Source organism: Phocoena sinus, chromosome 7 (genome assembly GCF_008692025.1).
Source record: "Phocoena sinus isolate mPhoSin1 chromosome 7, mPhoSin1.pri, whole genome shotgun sequence".
In the NCBI taxonomy this organism is placed as follows: Eukaryota; Metazoa; Chordata; class Mammalia; order Artiodactyla; family Phocoenidae; genus Phocoena; species Phocoena sinus.
This window is the reverse complement of record NC_045769.1, coordinates 109,694,135-109,711,394: the sequence shown is the minus strand read 5'-3', so window position 1 is coordinate 109,711,394 and position 17,260 is coordinate 109,694,135. Positions and strand designations below refer to the sequence as shown.

At 42.7% G+C, this 17,260-nt stretch overlaps 1 protein-coding gene across 2 annotated transcripts in view; it reads right to left on the bottom strand.

Annotated features, from left to right (window-relative positions):
• The window catches only part of MYO7B (myosin VIIB), a 98,838-nt gene extending 82,017 nt beyond the window's left edge, over positions 1 to 16,821 (bottom strand). For both annotated transcript variants that reach the window (XM_032636484.1, XM_032636485.1), the window contains exon 1: positions 16,754 to 16,821. The gene's annotated coding sequence lies outside the window, so the exon portion shown is untranslated. The remainder of the gene's footprint in view (positions 1 to 16,753) is intronic.
• Positions 16,822 to 17,260: the final 439 nt, after the last annotated feature.

The following is a 17,260-nucleotide window of genomic DNA, read 5'->3' as shown; positions in this document are numbered from 1 at the left end:
GTCATTCCTTTGCTTTAGGGGGTCCCCTCGATCCCCTCCCAGGGCCCTTTCCCTCACCTTGATCTCTTGGTGTCTGAGGGAGATGCTGGTTGTTTTTGTCTGCCTGATGTGCCTTCCCCTATTTTCTTTTGGGGGAAATTCTCCTCCCTTTTTCCAAAATGTTTCTGATAGGAACCATGAATCATGGTACCTCAAAGATGGCATGCAATCCAAGAAAGGGCTTTCCCTGAGATGTTCTGAATTGAACCTGGGGATTAGTTTTCTTCTCTAGTTGCAAAGTTCTGAAATGTGATTCCAGAACTGCCAGGGCCTATGGTCCTAGTGTCCTGAAAATAGCTGATTTGAGAGAAGAAATTTGGAAGGACAGGAGGGAATGAAACAAAAGACAGAAATCCTGTCTTTGACTTTTTGCACTTTGTTATTTGAGCTAAGCCATCTGTACTCTGAATTTTCATTGATATGGTGGTCCTCATTCTATTCTCCTTCAATCTGCCCACTCCCCTTGCACATTTCCACCCTCTCCTAGGGCCACTGACAAAATCAAAGCACTTCTGAGTCTGAAGTCAATGTCTCAAACTCTCATCTCTATCCAGAACTCCAGCTCCACCAAGGCCCTAGTCTCTGGATATCTCCAGCAGATAGACCATGGGCACAACAAACTCAACATGACCACACATCTCCTCTGTCCCTAAATCTGCTCTTTCCCCTTCATTCTTTATCTCATTGAATGGAACTAGCAATTGTTGAAGAAAACACTTGAGTCATCCTATAATCCTCATATCTAAATGATCACCAGGATCTGAAGATTTCATCTTTTAAAAGCTTGAGGCTCCCAACTATATGTTGTCTGCAAGAAACTCACTTTAAATATAAAGACACAGATAGATTAAAGATAAAGAGATAGAGAAAAATATACCATGTTGATATTAATCAAAAGAAAGCTGGGGACTTCCCTGGTGGTGAAGTGGTTAAGACTCCACACTCCTAATGCAAGGGGCCTGGATTCGATCCCTGGTTGGGGAACTAGATCTCACATGCATGCCACAACTAAGAGTTTGCATGCCACAATTAAGGAGTCCGTGTGTCACAACTAAAGAACCAGTGAGCCGCAACTAAGGAGCCCTGGAGCTGCAACTAAGGAGCCCATGTGTGGCAACTAAGGAGCTGGTGAGCCGCAACTAAGGAGATCAGGAGCTGCAACTAAGGAGCCCGTGAACCACAACTAAGGAGCCCCCCGGTCACAACTAAGACCCAACACAACCAAATAAATAAATAAATATTAAAAAAAAAAAGAAAGCTGGAGTAGCTATACTAATTTTAGGTACTGCTGACTTCAGGGCTAGGAAAATTATGAGGAATATAAAGGGGAATTACATAATAATAAAGGGGCCAATTTCCAAAGAAGACATAACTTTACTTAACATGCATGTGTGTAACAACAGAGCATCAAAATACATGTGGTAAACGGGCAAACCTACAAGGAGAAAAAGATAAATCCACTATTATAGTTGGAGGCTTTAACACCCCTTTATCAGTAATTGACATATTTGGCAGGCATAAAATCAGTAAGTACATAGCTGAAATGCATAGCATCGTTAGTCAACTGGATCTAATTGACACTTGTAGAATACTTCACCTAACAGCAGCAGAATATACCTTCTTCTCAAGTTCACATGGACCATTCACCAAGATAGGCCACCTTCTGGGCCATAACACCCCTGAGGAAATTTAAAAAAATAAAAATCATACAATGTCTGTTGTCAGACCACAAAGAAATTAAACTAGAAATCAAAATAACTAGAAAATCCCCAAATATTTGGAGATTACGAAACATACTTATAAATAACGTGAGTCAAAGTCTCAAGAAAATTCTTAAAGTGTTTTCAACTAATTGAAAATGAAGGTACAACTTACTAAAAGTTGTGGAATGCAGTGAAAGCAGTGCATAGAAGGAAATTTATAATACTGAAAGACTATATTTAAAAAGATGAGGATCCAAATCAAGATGGTGGAGTAGGAAGACACAGAACTCACCTCCCCCCACGAACATATCAAAAATACATCTACACGTGGAACAGTGCTTGTGGAAAACGAACTGGAGACTGACAGAAAGACTCCTGTACAACCAAGGCTCTAAGAAAGATACAAAATTGGGTAGGAAGGGAAGAGAAGCAGTCAGGTGGGGTTCTGTGCCCCTGGGAGGGGACTCAGAAGAAAAGAGAGATTACATGGGCAGAGACCCTCCCTGGAGAGGGAGCAGTTTGAGCCACATATTGGGTGCTCTAACCCTGGGGTCTGACAAAAGGAAGACAAGCCCCCTTGGCTCATTGGAGGGCAAGTGGGACTAACAGGAGGGAGGTGGAAATCCTGTACCTTGCTTGTGAGGAGACATGAACAGTTGCCTACTCCCGAAGCAGGGTGGAGAGGGCAGATTGAAACCACACAGCTGGCTGACTTGTTTCCCAGGACCACCCCAGAGCATGCCCTAACCCGAGCTGAGCAAATGCTCCAGCACTGTTTGCCCCATGTCACGGCTCCACACTGCAGTGAGGGCTGCCATGGCCAAGGAAAAAACTTCGCTGTGAGACTGTGGCAGCTCAAACACTAAGCGGCTTCTGAGCAGGGAGGGGCCTGTCATTACTGGTGATTGCACAAGTGATACATCAGAGGCACTCCAGATCTTTGACAGTGGCCATATCAACATACTCTGTGCCCAACGTTCATTGAATACCAGCCCAGCGCCTCTTGCTCCAGCTCTGCTCCCCTCTGGGGCTGAAGGTGCTGGTGCTGGGAGGGGGAAGAGCACACACTTAAAGGGAACGTAGCCAGCTCACACCCGACACTCAGGGCTTCTGTTCCAGCAACTTGAGACCTAACCCCACCCTTGATAAGGCAAAGTTGGCCACTGAACAAAGGGTAAGCCCCACTTCACACCTGGCTCTAGCCCTAGCCCCTCCTTCTCCAGCCCCACCTACTACCAAGAAGACAGCTGCCAACACACCCTGAGGAAAGACATCACTTGTGTTCACATCAAATCCATCTCTCCCAGCAAAGCCACTGAGCACAAGCAAAATGTATAGGGATGCTCCCACATAAGGACACACTTTCAAGACCACCATAGGTAACAATTTAACTAAAATTCATAGAGACAGAGAAAGATAATTAAAACGAGAAGAGAGAAGAATTTGTCTCAACTGAAAGAACAAGAGAAAACCCCTAAAAAAAACAGCTAATGAAACAGAAATAATTTACTAGATAAAGAATTCAATGCAGTAGTAATAAGAATGCTAACTGAATTAGGGAAAAGAATAGATGAACACAGGGAGAATTTTAACAAGGAACTGGAAAATATAAAAAAGAACCAGTCAGAACTGAAGAATACAATAACTCAAATGAAAAGTGTTCTAGAAGGAATGAACAACAGACTAGGTGATACAGAATGATGCATAAGTGATCTGGAGGTAGAACAGTGGAAATCACCCAAACAAAACAGTAAAAAGAAAAACAAATTTTAAAAAATGAAAACAGTTTAAGGGTTCTTTGAGACAACATCAAGTGTACCAATATTTACAGTGTAGGAGTCCCAGAAGAAGAAGAGATAGAGAAGAAAGTAAAAAATGTATTTAATGAAATTATGGCTGAAAACTTCCCAAGCCTGAAGAAGGAAACATATATCTGGGTACAGGAAGCACAGAGAGTCCCAAACAAGATGAACACAAACAGACCCACACCAAGATATATCATAATTAAAATGGCAAAAGTTAAAGAAAAAAGAGGATTCTAGAGGCAGCAAGAGAAAACCAAAGAGTTATATACAAGGGAACCCCCATAAGACTCTCAGCTGATTTTTCTGCAGAAGATTTACAGACCAAAAGGAAGTGACATGATATATTTAAAAGGTTGAAAGGTGAAAACCTGAAATCTAGGATACTCTACCCAGCAAAATTATCATTTAGAATTCAAGGATAAACAACTTTTCAAACGAGCAAAACCTGAAAGAGTTCATCAGTACTAGAATAACCCTAAAAGAAATGTTAAAGGGTCTTCACAAGGTGGAAGAGAAAAAGCTATAAGAAGTAGTAAGTATCTATAGGAAAGAAAAAAATCCCACTAGTAAAGGCACACGTATAGTAAAGACTGAGGATCAGCAACTTAAAAAAGTTAATATGAAGGTTAAAAGACAAAAAATTATAAAATTAAGTATAACCACAATAATCCATAAAGGTATAAACATGAAGATATAAAATATGGCACCAAAAACACAAAGTATGGGGGAAAAGAATAAAAAATGTATCTCTTGTAGCATGTATTTGAAATTAACACATTTAATTTTAATTTTGATTTTAATTTAATTTTAAGCCCAGGAACAGATGGCTTCACAGGTGAATTCTATCCAACATTTAGAGAAGAGCTAACACCTATCCTTCTCAAACTCTTCCAAAATATAGCAGAGGGGAGAACACTCCCAAACTAATTCTACAAGGCCACCACCACCCTGATACCAAAACCAGACAAAGATGCCACAAAAAAAGAAAACTACAGGCCAATATCACTGATGAACATAAATGCAAAAATCCTCGAGAAAATACTAGCAAGCAGAATCCAACAGCACATTAAAAGGATCATACACCATGATCAAGTGGGGTTTATCCCTGGAATACAAGAATTCTTCAATATATGCAAATCAATCAATGTGATACACCATATTAACAAATTGAAGGAGAAAACCCACATGATCATCTCAATAGATGCAGAAAAAGCTTTTGACAAAATTCAACACCCATTTATGATAAAAACTCTCCAGAAAGTAGGCATAGAGGGAACTTACCTCAACATAATAAAGGCCATGTATGACAAACCCACAGCCAACATCGTTCTCAATGGTGAAAACCTTAAACCATTTTCACTAAGATCAGGAACAAGACAAGGTTGCCCACTACCACCACTATTATTCAACATAGTTTTGGAAGTTTTAGCCATAGCAATCAGAGAAGAAAAAGAAATACAAGGAATCCAAATTGGAAAAGAAGAAGTAAAACTGTCACTGTTTGCAGATGACATGATACTATACATAGAGAATCCTAAAGATGCTACCAGAAAACTACTAGAGCTAATCAATGAATTTGGTAAAGTAGCAGGATACAAAATTAATGCACAGAAATCTCTTGCATTCCTATACACTAATGATGAAAAATCTGAAAGAGAAATTAAGGAAACACTCCCATTTACCATTGCAACAAAAAGAATAAAATATCTAGGAATAAACCTACCTAAGGAGACAAAAGACCTGTATGCAGATAACTATAAGACACTGATGAAAGAAATTAAAGGTGATCCAAACAGATGGAGAGATACACCATGTTCTTGGATTGGAAGAATCAACATTGTGAAAATGACTATACTACCAAAAGCAATCTACAGATTCAATGCAATCCCTATCAAACTACCAATGGCATTTTTCACAGAACTAGAACAAAAATATTCACAATTTGTATGGAAATACCAAAGACCCTGAAGAGCAAAAGCAATCTTGAGAAAGAAAAACGGAGCTGGAGGAATCAGGCTCCCTGACTTCAGACTATACTACAGAGCTACAGTTATCAAAACAATATGGTACTGGCACAAAAACAGAAATATAGATCAGTGGAACAGTGTAGAAAGCCCAGAGATAAACCCACACACATATGGTCACCTTATCTTTGATAAAGGAGGTAAGAATATACAATGGAGAAAAGACGGCCTTTTCAATAAGTGGTGCTGGGAAAACTGGACAGCTACATGTAAAAGAACGAAATTAGAACACTCCCTAACACCATACACAAAAATAAACTCAAAATGGATTAAAGACCTAAATGTAAGGCCAGACACTATCAAACTCTTAGAGGAAAACATAGGCAGAACACTCCATGACATAAATCACAGCAAGATCCTTTTTGACCCACCTCCTAGAGAAATGAAAATAAAAACAAAAATAAACAAATGGGACCTAATGAAAGTTAAAAGCTTTTTCACAGCAAAGGAAACCATAAATAAGATGAAAAGACAACCCTCAGAATGAGAGAAAATATTTGCAAATGAAGCAACTGAACAAGGATTAATCTCCAAAATATACAAGCAGCTCGTGCAGCTCAATATCAAAAAATCAAGCAACCCAATCCAAAAACAGGCAGAAGACCTAAATAGACATTCTCCAAAGAAGATACACAGATTGGCAACAAACACATGAAAGGATGCTCAACATCACTAATCATTAGAGAAATGCAAATCAAAACCACAACGAGGTATCACTTCACACTGGTCAGAAAGGTCATCATCAAACAATCTACAAATAATAAATGCTGGAGAGGGTGAGGAGAAAAGGGAGCCCTCTTGCACTGTTGGTGAGAATGTAAATTGATACAGCCACTATGGAGAACAGTATGGAGGTTCCTTAAAAAACTAAAAACAGAACTACCATACGACCCAGCAATCCCAGTACTGAGCATATACCCTGAGAAAACCATAATTCAAAAAGAGTCACATACCACAATGTTCACTGCAGCTCTATTTACAATAGCCAGGACATGGAAACAACCTAAGTGCCCATCGACAGATGAATGGATAAAGAAGATGTGGCACATATATACAATGGACTATTATTCAGTCATAAAAAGAAATGAAATTGAGTTATTTGTAGCGAGGTGGATGGACCTAGGGACTGTCATACAGAGGGAAGTAAGTCAGAAAGAGAAAAACAAATACCATATGCTAACACACATATATATGGAATCTAAAAAAAAAAAAGGGTTCTGAAGAACCTAGGGGCAGGACAGGAATAAAGATGCAGACATAGAGAATGGACTTGAGGACATGGGAGGGGGAAGGGTAAGCTGGGACGAAGTGAGAGAGTGGCATGGACATATATACACTACCAAACGTAAAATAGATAGCTATTGGGAAGCAGCCACATAGCACAGGGAGATCAGCTCGGTGCTTTGTGACCACCTAGGGGATGGGATAGGGAGGGTGGGAGGGAGATGCAAGATGGAGGAGATATGGGGATGTATGTATACATATAGCTGATTCACTTTGTTGTACAGTAGAAACTAACACACTATTGTAAAGCAATAATACTCCAATAAAGACGTTACAAAAAAGAAAAAGTATAGTAGGGGACTTTATACCCCATTTACATCAATAGACAGGTCATACAGACAGAAAATCAGTAAGGGAACAGTGGTCTTAAATGACACAATAGACCAGTTGGACTGAATACGTATCACAGGACATTCCAACCAAAACCAGCAGAATATACACTCTTTTCAAATGCACATGGTACATTCTCCAGAATAGATCACATGCTAGGCCACAAAACAAGTCTCAACAAATTTAAGAAGAAAGAAATTATATCAAGCAATTTTTTCCCACAATGGTATGAAAGTAAAAATTCATTACAGGAAGAAAAATGGCAAAAATATGTGGAGACTAAACAACATGCTACTAAAAACCAATGAGTCAATGAAGAAATCAAAGAGCAAATTAGAAGATACCTTAAGACAAATGAAAATGTGAACAGAACTTTCCAAAATCTTTGAGATGCTGCATAGCAGTTCTAAGAGGGATACACAGCAATACAGGCCTATCACAAGAAACAAGAAAAATCTCAAATAAACAACTTAACATTCCATCTAAAGGAAAAAAAAGAACAAAGCCTAAAGTCAGCTGAAGAAGGAAATAATAAAAATCAGAAAGGAAATAAATAAAATAGAGACCAAAAAACAATGGAAAAGATCAATGAAACCAAGAGCATGTTCATTGAAAAGATAAACACAATTGATAAACCTTTAGCCAGCCTCATCAAGAAGAAAAGAGAGACCCAAATAAACCGAATAAGATACAAATAAACAAAATAATAAATGAAAAAGGAGAAATAACAACCAATACAACAGAGATGCAAAAATTTGTAAGAGACTACTACAGACAGTTATATGTCAACAAACTGAATAACTTAGAAGAAATGGACAATATTTTTAGAAACATACAACCTTCCAATAGTAAGTCAGGAAGAATTATACAACGTGAACAGACCAATCACTAGTAGTGAAGCTGATTTGTAATTAAAAAAGAAAAACAAAAACACTTCCTGGCAAGCAAAAGCCCAGGACTAGACAGATTCACAGGGAAATCTTACCAAACATATAAAGAAGAGCTTCTCAAACTATTCCAAAAATATCAAAGAGGATGTAACACTCCCCAAATCATTCTGTGAAGCCACCACCATTCTCCTGACACCAAAACTAGACAAAGACACTACAAAAAAAATTAAGTAGCTTACAGGCCAATATTTCTGATGCATATAGATACAAAAGTCCTTCAAAAAATAGCAAATTTAATTCAACAATATATAAAAAATACACCATGATCAAGTGGGATTTATTCCAGGGGTGCAAGGATGGTTCAATATTTACAAATTGATCAATGTTATATGCCACATTAATAAAAGGAAGGATAAAAAAGCACATGATCATCTCAATAGATGCAGAAAAAGCATTTCACAAATTCAACACCCATGCATGATAAAAACTTTCATCAAAATTGTTATAGAGGGAATATCTCACCATAATAAAGTCCATTTATGACAAGCCCACAGCTAATATCATATTCAACAGTGAAGACCTGAAAGCTTTTCCTCTAAAATCAGGAACAAGACAAGGATGCCCACTCTTGCCACTTCTATTTAACACAGAATTGGAAGTCCTAGACTCAGCAATCACACAAGAAAAAGAAGTAAAAGGCATTCAAATTGGAAGGGAAGAGGTAAAACTGCCATTATTTGCAGGTGAGATGATACTATATACAGAAAACCCTAGAGTCTCCACCAAAATACCATTAGAACTAATAGGTGAATTCAGTAAAGTTGCAGGATACAGTATTAATATACAGAAATCTGTTGGTTTTCCATACAATAATAATGAACTATAAGAAAGAGAAATTAAGGAAAAAATTTTATTTACAAACACATCAAAAAGAATAAAATAACTAGGAGTAGACTTAACCAAGAAGGTGAAAAACCTGTACTCTGAAAACAATGAAACATTGAAGAAGGAATTTGAAAATGATACAAAGAAGTGGGAAGGTAGCCTGTGTTCTTGGATTGGAAGAATAATATTGTTAAAATGTCCATACTTCCAAAAGCAATATACAGACTTAATGTAATCCCTGTCAAAATACCCATGACATTTTTCACAGAACTAGGACAAATAATTCTAAATTTTTTATAGAACCGCAGAAGACCCCAAATTGCTAAAACTATCTTGAGAAAGAACAAAGCTAGAGGCATCATGCTCCCTAACTTCAGATTATATTACAAAGCTACAGTAATCAAAACAGCATGATATTGGCACAAAAACAGACATATCAATCAATGGAACAGAATAGAGAGCCCAGAAATAAACCCATGTATTTATGGTCCATTAATATATCACAAAGGAGGCAAGAATATATAATGGAGAAAATACAGTCTCTTCAATAAGTTCTGCTGGAAGAACTGGACAGCTGCATGTAAAAGAGATTCAAACATTTCCTCACACCATATACAAAATAAACTCTAAATGGTTTAAAGACTAAATGTGCGAGCTGAAACTTCAAAACTCCTACAAGAGAAAATAGGCAGAACACTATGACATAAATTGTAGCAATAATTTTTGGAGCTGTCTCCTAAGGCAAATGAAATGAAATCAAAAATAAACAAATGGGTCTTAATTAAACCTAAAACTTTTTCACAGCATGGAAAGCATCAACAAAATGAAAAGCCAACCTACTAAATGGGAGAATATACTTGCAAATTATATGACTGATAAGGGGTTAATATCCAAAATGTATAAACAGTTCATACAACTCAGTATCAAAAACAAAACGAAAACCAAAGAACCCAATTTAAAAATGAGCAGAAAACCAGAATATACATTTTCCCAAAGAAGATATACAGATGGCCAACAGGCATATGAATAAATGCTGGGGACTTCCCTGGTGGCGAAGTGGATAAGACTCCACACTCCCAATGTAGGGGGCCTGGGTTTGATACCTGGTCAGGAAACTAGATCCCACATGCATGCCACAACTATGAGTTTGCATGCCACAGCTAAGGAGCCCGTAAGCCACAACTAAGGAGCCCATGTGATGCAGCTAAGGAGCCAGCACAACCAAATAAATAAATATTAACAAAAAGAAAAAATGCTCAACATTACTAATTATCAGAGAAATGCAAATCAAAAACACAATGAGAAACTTCACACCTGTCAAAATGGCTATCATCATCCTCAAAAAACCTAAAAATAGAACTACCATATGATCCAGCATTTGCACTCCTGGGTATATATCCAGAAAAAACCAGAAACACTAATTTGAAAAGATACATGTGCCTCAGTGGTCAGAGCAGCACTGTTTACAATAGCCAAGATATGGAAGTTACCCAAGTGTCCATCAACAGACAAATGGATAAAGAAGATGTGGTATATAAATATACAATGGATTATTACTTGGCCATAAAATGAGAATGAAATTCTGCCCTTTGCAGCAATGTGGATGGTCCTAGAGAATATTATGCTTAGTGAAATAAGTCAAATAGAGAAAGACAAATACTGTATGATATCACTTATATGTGGAATCTAAAAAATAATACAAATGAGGGGCTTCCTTGGCGGTCCAGTGGTTAAGACTCTGAGCTTCCACTGCAGGGGGCACGGGTTCGATCCCTGGTTGGGGAACCGAGATCCCACATGCTACACGGTGCAGCCAAAAAAAAAAAAAAAAAAAATATATATATATATATATATATATATATACAAATGAATGTATATAGCAAAACATGAACAGACTCACAGATATAGAAAACTAATGGTTTCCAAGAGGGCAAGGGAAGAAGGAGGGGCAAGTTAGGGATATAGGGTTAAGAGACACAAACTAAGCAACACAGATATATTGTATAGCACAGGGAAATATAGCCATTATCTTGTAATAACTTTTAATGGAGTATAATCTGTAAAAATACTGAGTCACTACGCTGTACAACTGAAACTAATATAATATGTAAATCCACTATATTTCAGTAAAATTTTTAAATTCAAAAATAAAAGAAAAAAGATATAAAATTAATGATCTAAGCTTCCACCTTAGAGAAAGAGGAGCAATATAATCCTAAAGCAATAAGAAAAATAAATGAATATTAAAAATTAGAGCAGAAATCATGAAATTGAAACAGGAAATCAACAGAGAAGATCAATGAAACCAAAATCTGGTTCTTAGGAAACAACGATTAGACTGATAAACCTCTAGCCAGGCTAACCAAGAAAAAGAGAGAGAAGACACAATTTCTAATATGGAAATGAAAGAGGGACACCCCATTGATAACTGGTCTGATCCCAGGGACATTAAAAGGATAATAAAGCAATATTATGAACAACTCTATCCCTACGAATTTGGTAACTTAGGTGAAGTGGACCAATTCCCAGAAAGATGCAATCTACTGAAACTCTCGTAAAAAGAAATAGACTATCTACATAGGTCTATACCTATTAGAAAAATTGAATTAATAATAATTTCAAAAAAGAGCGTGCCAGGCTCAGATGGTTTCATTGATAAAGTCTACCAAACATTTAAGGAAAAAAATGATACCAATTCTCTACAATATCTTCCGAGAAATAGAAGCAGAGAGATCACTTCCCAACTCATTCAATGAGGCCAGCATCACCCTAATACCAAAACCAGATAACAGACATTAAAAGAAAGGAAAAACTTGAGGGTTTCTCCCCCCTGCCCATCCCTTAGTCCCCATCATCCTTCACTTGGTAGAATGGAAGCCTCCCAGGTGGACTTGCTTCCTCCGTCCTCTCCAAAAATCATTCTTCATTTAACCAACCAAGTAATCTTTAAAAGATGGAAAAAATCAATCATGTCATGCCTCTCCACAGCTAAGAGTGTGCTATATCTTTATAGCATTCAAGGTCCTTCAGGATCCTAACCTGCCTACCTTTTCAGCTTGCCCTGTATCTCACCTCTTCTCCCAGGATGTGCTGAATTTCATGTGGTTCCTGAAATACCCCATATTCTCTCTCACCTCAGTGTCTCTGAACTTGATCTGAAATGAGTTAGGAACACATACGCATGCACACATGTACTCACACACAGGCACATACATCTCACATGCAGCAGCTCTTGCTACATCATCCCTTACTTCTGTTTTTCTCTTATATCACTTACTTCTGTTTCTCCCACATTTGTGAGAAACTTAGGAGCAGAACTGTGCCTTACTCATCCCAGAAGGAGTTCACGATATCATTGCTGAATGAATGGATGGATGGGTGGGTGGATAGGTGGATGGATGATTGGTTCCTGGGGGATGGAAGCAGCCCTGCCCACATCCCAGGATGGCAGGTAAGGGGTTGTTCCTGAGGGGAAGCCGAGGGGTATTTGCAAGTTTCCTGCCCCCTGGAGGTGAGATGCTTCTTCTTAGCTCAGACCCTCTTGTCCAGCTCTGAGGCAGGTCACTGTGGCTGAGCCCATGGTGGTCAGTATCCTGCACTGGCCCCAGGGTCTACCTAATCTTAAGAATCAGAATGGGGATGACTACCACCCGAGGGGAGAAGGGTAAGCTGCTGGTTCCCAAAGACGTCCTCGGAGCTGCTGGAGGTCTAAAACCACACCACAACATGCATTTCTGGGTCATCATTGAACAGCAGTGTGGGGGTGTAGGTAAGAAAATGCTGAAAGGTGAATGAGAAAGTGGACCTGGGGAGAAAATCAAAGGTTGCAGGGACCAGGAGGGACCAGAGTGGGCAGGGTGCTGTGTGCCAGGTGGTGGGTGGGGCACAGATCAGGTGACTGGGGTCTAAGAGGCAAAACCAAATTGAGACTCTAGTCTATGGGCTGCCAGGCCAAAAGGAGCCCCTGTCCTAGAGGGCCGACAAAGCATTGCCCAAGTCAGGGATGCGAGCATCTTTGGGTCGAAAGGGTGTCTGGGGTTGGGTGAGAGATTGAGAGGCTTGGAAGGTACATACGCTATGCCACCAGCTAACTGGCTATTCCCCACCCTCCCAGAGCTCAAGGTCCCTAGTGTAGAATCCGTCACTGCAAGGAAAACAAAGCCTGCATAGGCTGGCAAAGGTGGGGAGGGCCAATGCTCTGTGGAAATCAGCATCGTCCAGCAGGTGATAGGGATCCGGGCTGGACCACCCACTCCAGACAGTCAAGAAAAGTCAAATATTGGCAGTTTCATGTGGTTCCATCTAACACATGTTGATATATGAGTACATAATCCACACAAGCTATAAGATGTATTTTTTGGAGATACATGTTTTTTAGAGGTAATTATATTAAACCATCGACAGTGGTTTCTTCTGGAGAAGGGAATTGGGAGGGGGAGCAGAGGGAGATGAGCTTTTCCACAGCCAGAGATTGCTTTTATTATTTATTTTACAGCTCACAGGATTGTACAGGGGCCTGAAATCCCACCTCGTCCCCACAGTGACGACTACCTGCAACGATCAGCCACCAAGCTCAGTGACAGGGCAGTACGGCAGAGCTCACGGCAGTAGCAGCCCCACTGAGCTGGGAGCTCTCAGTGTGGCAGGGTTCAGCTGCGCATACAGGAAAGGGCCTGGGAATCCAGATTCTAAGCCCCTCTGTGGGCCCTGATCCACCCAGGGACAGCTCAGCCCCTCTCTGCAGCCCAGGACCCCAGAGGGCCTGAAGAAGGACACACCCTCTGTTGAAAGCAAGTCCCACCCCACCCAGGACTGCCCGGCATTCGGGATGATGTCCAGGGGTGGCACTCCCAGGAATACACGTGACTGGCCGCCCAGAAGGTGTAGAGAGGTGCCCCCGGCCCAGAGATGTGATGCTCCTGGGTCCTTCCTAGGGCTCCTTCCCTTCTGCCCAGGTCACCCAGGGTGAGGATGTGAAGGTATAGTCCTGGGTCCCATCTTCCCTTAGAGGGCACAGGCCCTGGCCACCCTCACTGCCAAAAACCTTGCAGTGTGAGACAATGAGAGACCCCGTTCCCCCGGAGCCAGGCTCCTGGCCCCTGCAGGGGAAGTCAGAGATGGCAGGGTGGCCCCGGTGAAGGGGCCCTCACAGGGGACTCTCTCCTCCTAGCAGGGCTCTACTCCCACTCTTGAGACGCAGTGCACTTGTGGGGAACTCAGCAAGCCTGCTGGTCCTCCGCAAAGTCATATAGTGAGTGAATTAAACTAGGTTTATCCAGTCCCCTCTCACACCTGGGTTCAAGTGCTTTCTGGCTCCCTGCAGGTATAGGTGAAGTCCCTGCCTCTCCAAACTCATCTCCAGGCCACTCTTCCAGACCTGGCTTAAGAGTCCCCTTGCGGCCTCCTTGACGCTGTCCTCAGCCACCCTAGCTAATATCTGTCTCTCTCATGTCCCAGAAGACCCTAGCCAGCCCTTGGGAAGGATGTTCACCACCCTGCACTGAAACCCATGGTTTACATCTGTCCAGAGAACATTTTTTTTTCCTCAAGCTTTGCTTTGGTGGGGTGCTGTCAGCCTGCCTGGAGAGAGCTCGGCAGGGACGGCCCTTGAGAAGCCCTCCTGAATTTACCATTTATGTCTATAGCATTTCCTCTCTTGGTACCCCCTTCCTGGTATCCCATCAGGAAAGATGGGCTTCTTCTCAGAAACGGGCTTGTTCTTAACTCAAGGACATTATTAATCTAGTCGCTATTTTATTTCTGCATTATCCGCCAGGAAGCTCAGGATACATTTGGTAGCTCTGTCTAGCAAATAGACTGGAGCTTCGTTTGCAAACCTTTCTCCAGGTGCATTGTATTTACCTTAATGTTCCTTCATCTTGGTTTCTCATTTATTTTATTCATGTTTCTGATTCTGTTGTATTGCACGTATCTCTGTAAGCTGTCTCAAGTGACTCTCTTCTGTTTACTTTTGAATAAGGCAGGTGATGAATGAAAGAGAGGTTGATAGATACATCCACATGTGCATGGCGGTCTCCCACTGTGCTATGGCCCATTTCTGTACCCTCAGCGCTCCGTCCCTAGCCCCCAAAACAGAGTAGGGGCTCATACTACACTGTGCTGAAAGTTTTCCAATGGCAGTCCATTCATTTAATCTGTACAATAATGCTGCCACGTAAGTGATGTGGTTGCATTTGACCAACGAAGAAACCGAGGCTTCAGGTCCCATACTTGGTAGGTGGTTGAGTCAGGATTTGAACCCACGCTTGTCTGGCTCTGCTTGTTGATTCCACTTTACCTCTTTCCTGAGTCTGACATGCTCCACTCTCTAGGGCTGCACTGTCTATTACGGTAGCCACTAGCCACATGTGGCTACTGAAATTTAAATTAATCTTAGTTAAAATTAAAAATTCAGTCCCTCAGGTACACTGGCCACACTCCCTGGGCTCCATGGCCACATGTGGCCAGTGGCTGCTGTATTAGGCAGTGCAGGAGAGAACGCTGCTCTCAGCATGGAAAGAGCATTTCCCATTGCCTCCCTACACTTATGCTGGGCTCCTGCCAGGAGCCAGCAGTGCCCGAGCTGGACTTGTACTTTCTTTCCTCTGCATCTTTACTTTTTTTTTTTCGGCCGTGCTGCACAGCTTGTGGGATTTTAGTTCCCCGACCAGGGATCGAACACGCGCCCCCTGCACTGGAAGCGCGGAGTCTTCACCACTGGACTGCCAGGGAAGTCCCTGAGCTGAGTGCTTCTGAAAAAAACATTCCTTGGTTGTGGGGGGGCGGGTTGTCCTCCGCACGCAGAGCTTTGGTTTTCTTCAAAATAAAATACTGTATGGAGTTCAGGGGTTTTATGGGTTGGAACAAAATTCAAGTGCAGAGTTACAGAGTGGAGGCTGAAGGGGAGGCCTGGTTGTAGGGTCAGGAGGCTTAGGATGGGGTCGCCCCTGCCCGCTGCCAGCCCCTCCCCAGAGAGAGTCCATGTCATATTCCCTCCTCTGGGAGGAGGGGATGGGTGCCCACCGCGCTGACTGTTCGAGGGAAGGGCCCAGGGTGGTGGCCCTCCTCTCAGCCCTCCATTCCCCACAGCCCAGCGCCCCTCCCAGGGAAGACCTTGAGGCCTGGCAGGCAGGGTCCTGCCTTACCCGGGGGCCCAGGCTGTTCAGAGGCGACTAACACATGTGTCCACAATTGTCCAAGAAGGTAGGTGGTGGCTCAGAGGAGCCCAGGCCTTGGAGTCGAGTCCCTCTCTGCTTCTTCGCGTGGGCACTTTGACTCCCATGGTCCTCAGTCTCCTTGTCGGTAAAACACCAGCATGCAGTGACATGGCACTTATGGCACGGCTGACGTTGCCAGGCGCCCGGTCCTTGGCGCCTAGGCTGTCCTTCACGCCCCATGAGCCACCCCCACCCCCCCCCCGAGGCCCTCCTGCTGGAAAAAGGCAGCCCCGGCCCCTGTCTCTCCCCTCCGCTCCTGAGTCTGCTTTCCTAGAGCAGAAGCCTGGGCTGCCTCCTGTCCATCCTCCTGCTCAGCCCCCCAGAGGCCCTGCAGCTGCTGGGATGGATCTCTGCGCTGGGGCTCTGGTTTCCAGCCTGCCGCAGAGGCTCTCCAGCTCTCTCCTGGTCGTGTGGACGAGGTTTTTTCCACCTTGTTCCCTACAGGGCTTCCCCAGGTCTGTGTCTCCCAACCCACGCCTGCCCAGAGACCCTCCTCCCGGGAGGCACTTCCCCTCCCATGCCCCCAGCTGGCCCGGGGCACCTGGCACACAGAGAGGGCCCCAAGGGCTCTCTTACCTTGTCAGGGTGGGGCTCCTGTTGACCACCTTCCCCTCTGCCCTCAGCACTCTGAAAGAGAACTGGGCAAGGAGACAGTGCCAGGGCTCTGGGCGCGTCGGAGAGCACGGCAGAAGGGCCCCAAGAGGAAATGGCAGAGTCCTCTGGGCCCACGTAATTTATTACAGGACTTTGTCCTTGGGCTCCAGGCACACCCACTCCCACATGGCTCCTGCAGCCCCAGCTAGCAGAGCTTCCCGGTGGTCCGATCTTTAACCCCAGCCTCTTCAGCAGAGAGTCTCCATGGGCCATTGGAGCCCAATTCCACACACCTGTTGCTGGCCACCAGCCAAATCCCACGGTGACCATCCATCCAGGGATCTGAGCATCTTTCCGGGCATCAAGGGGACTCCAAGGCAGCCCACGCGGGGGCTGTGCTCCCAAACACCCCATGTCCTAATCGGGGTCACATACAGGAGATGCCAGGAAGCCTTACACCAGAGCTAAAGGCCACTGGGGCAACTAGAT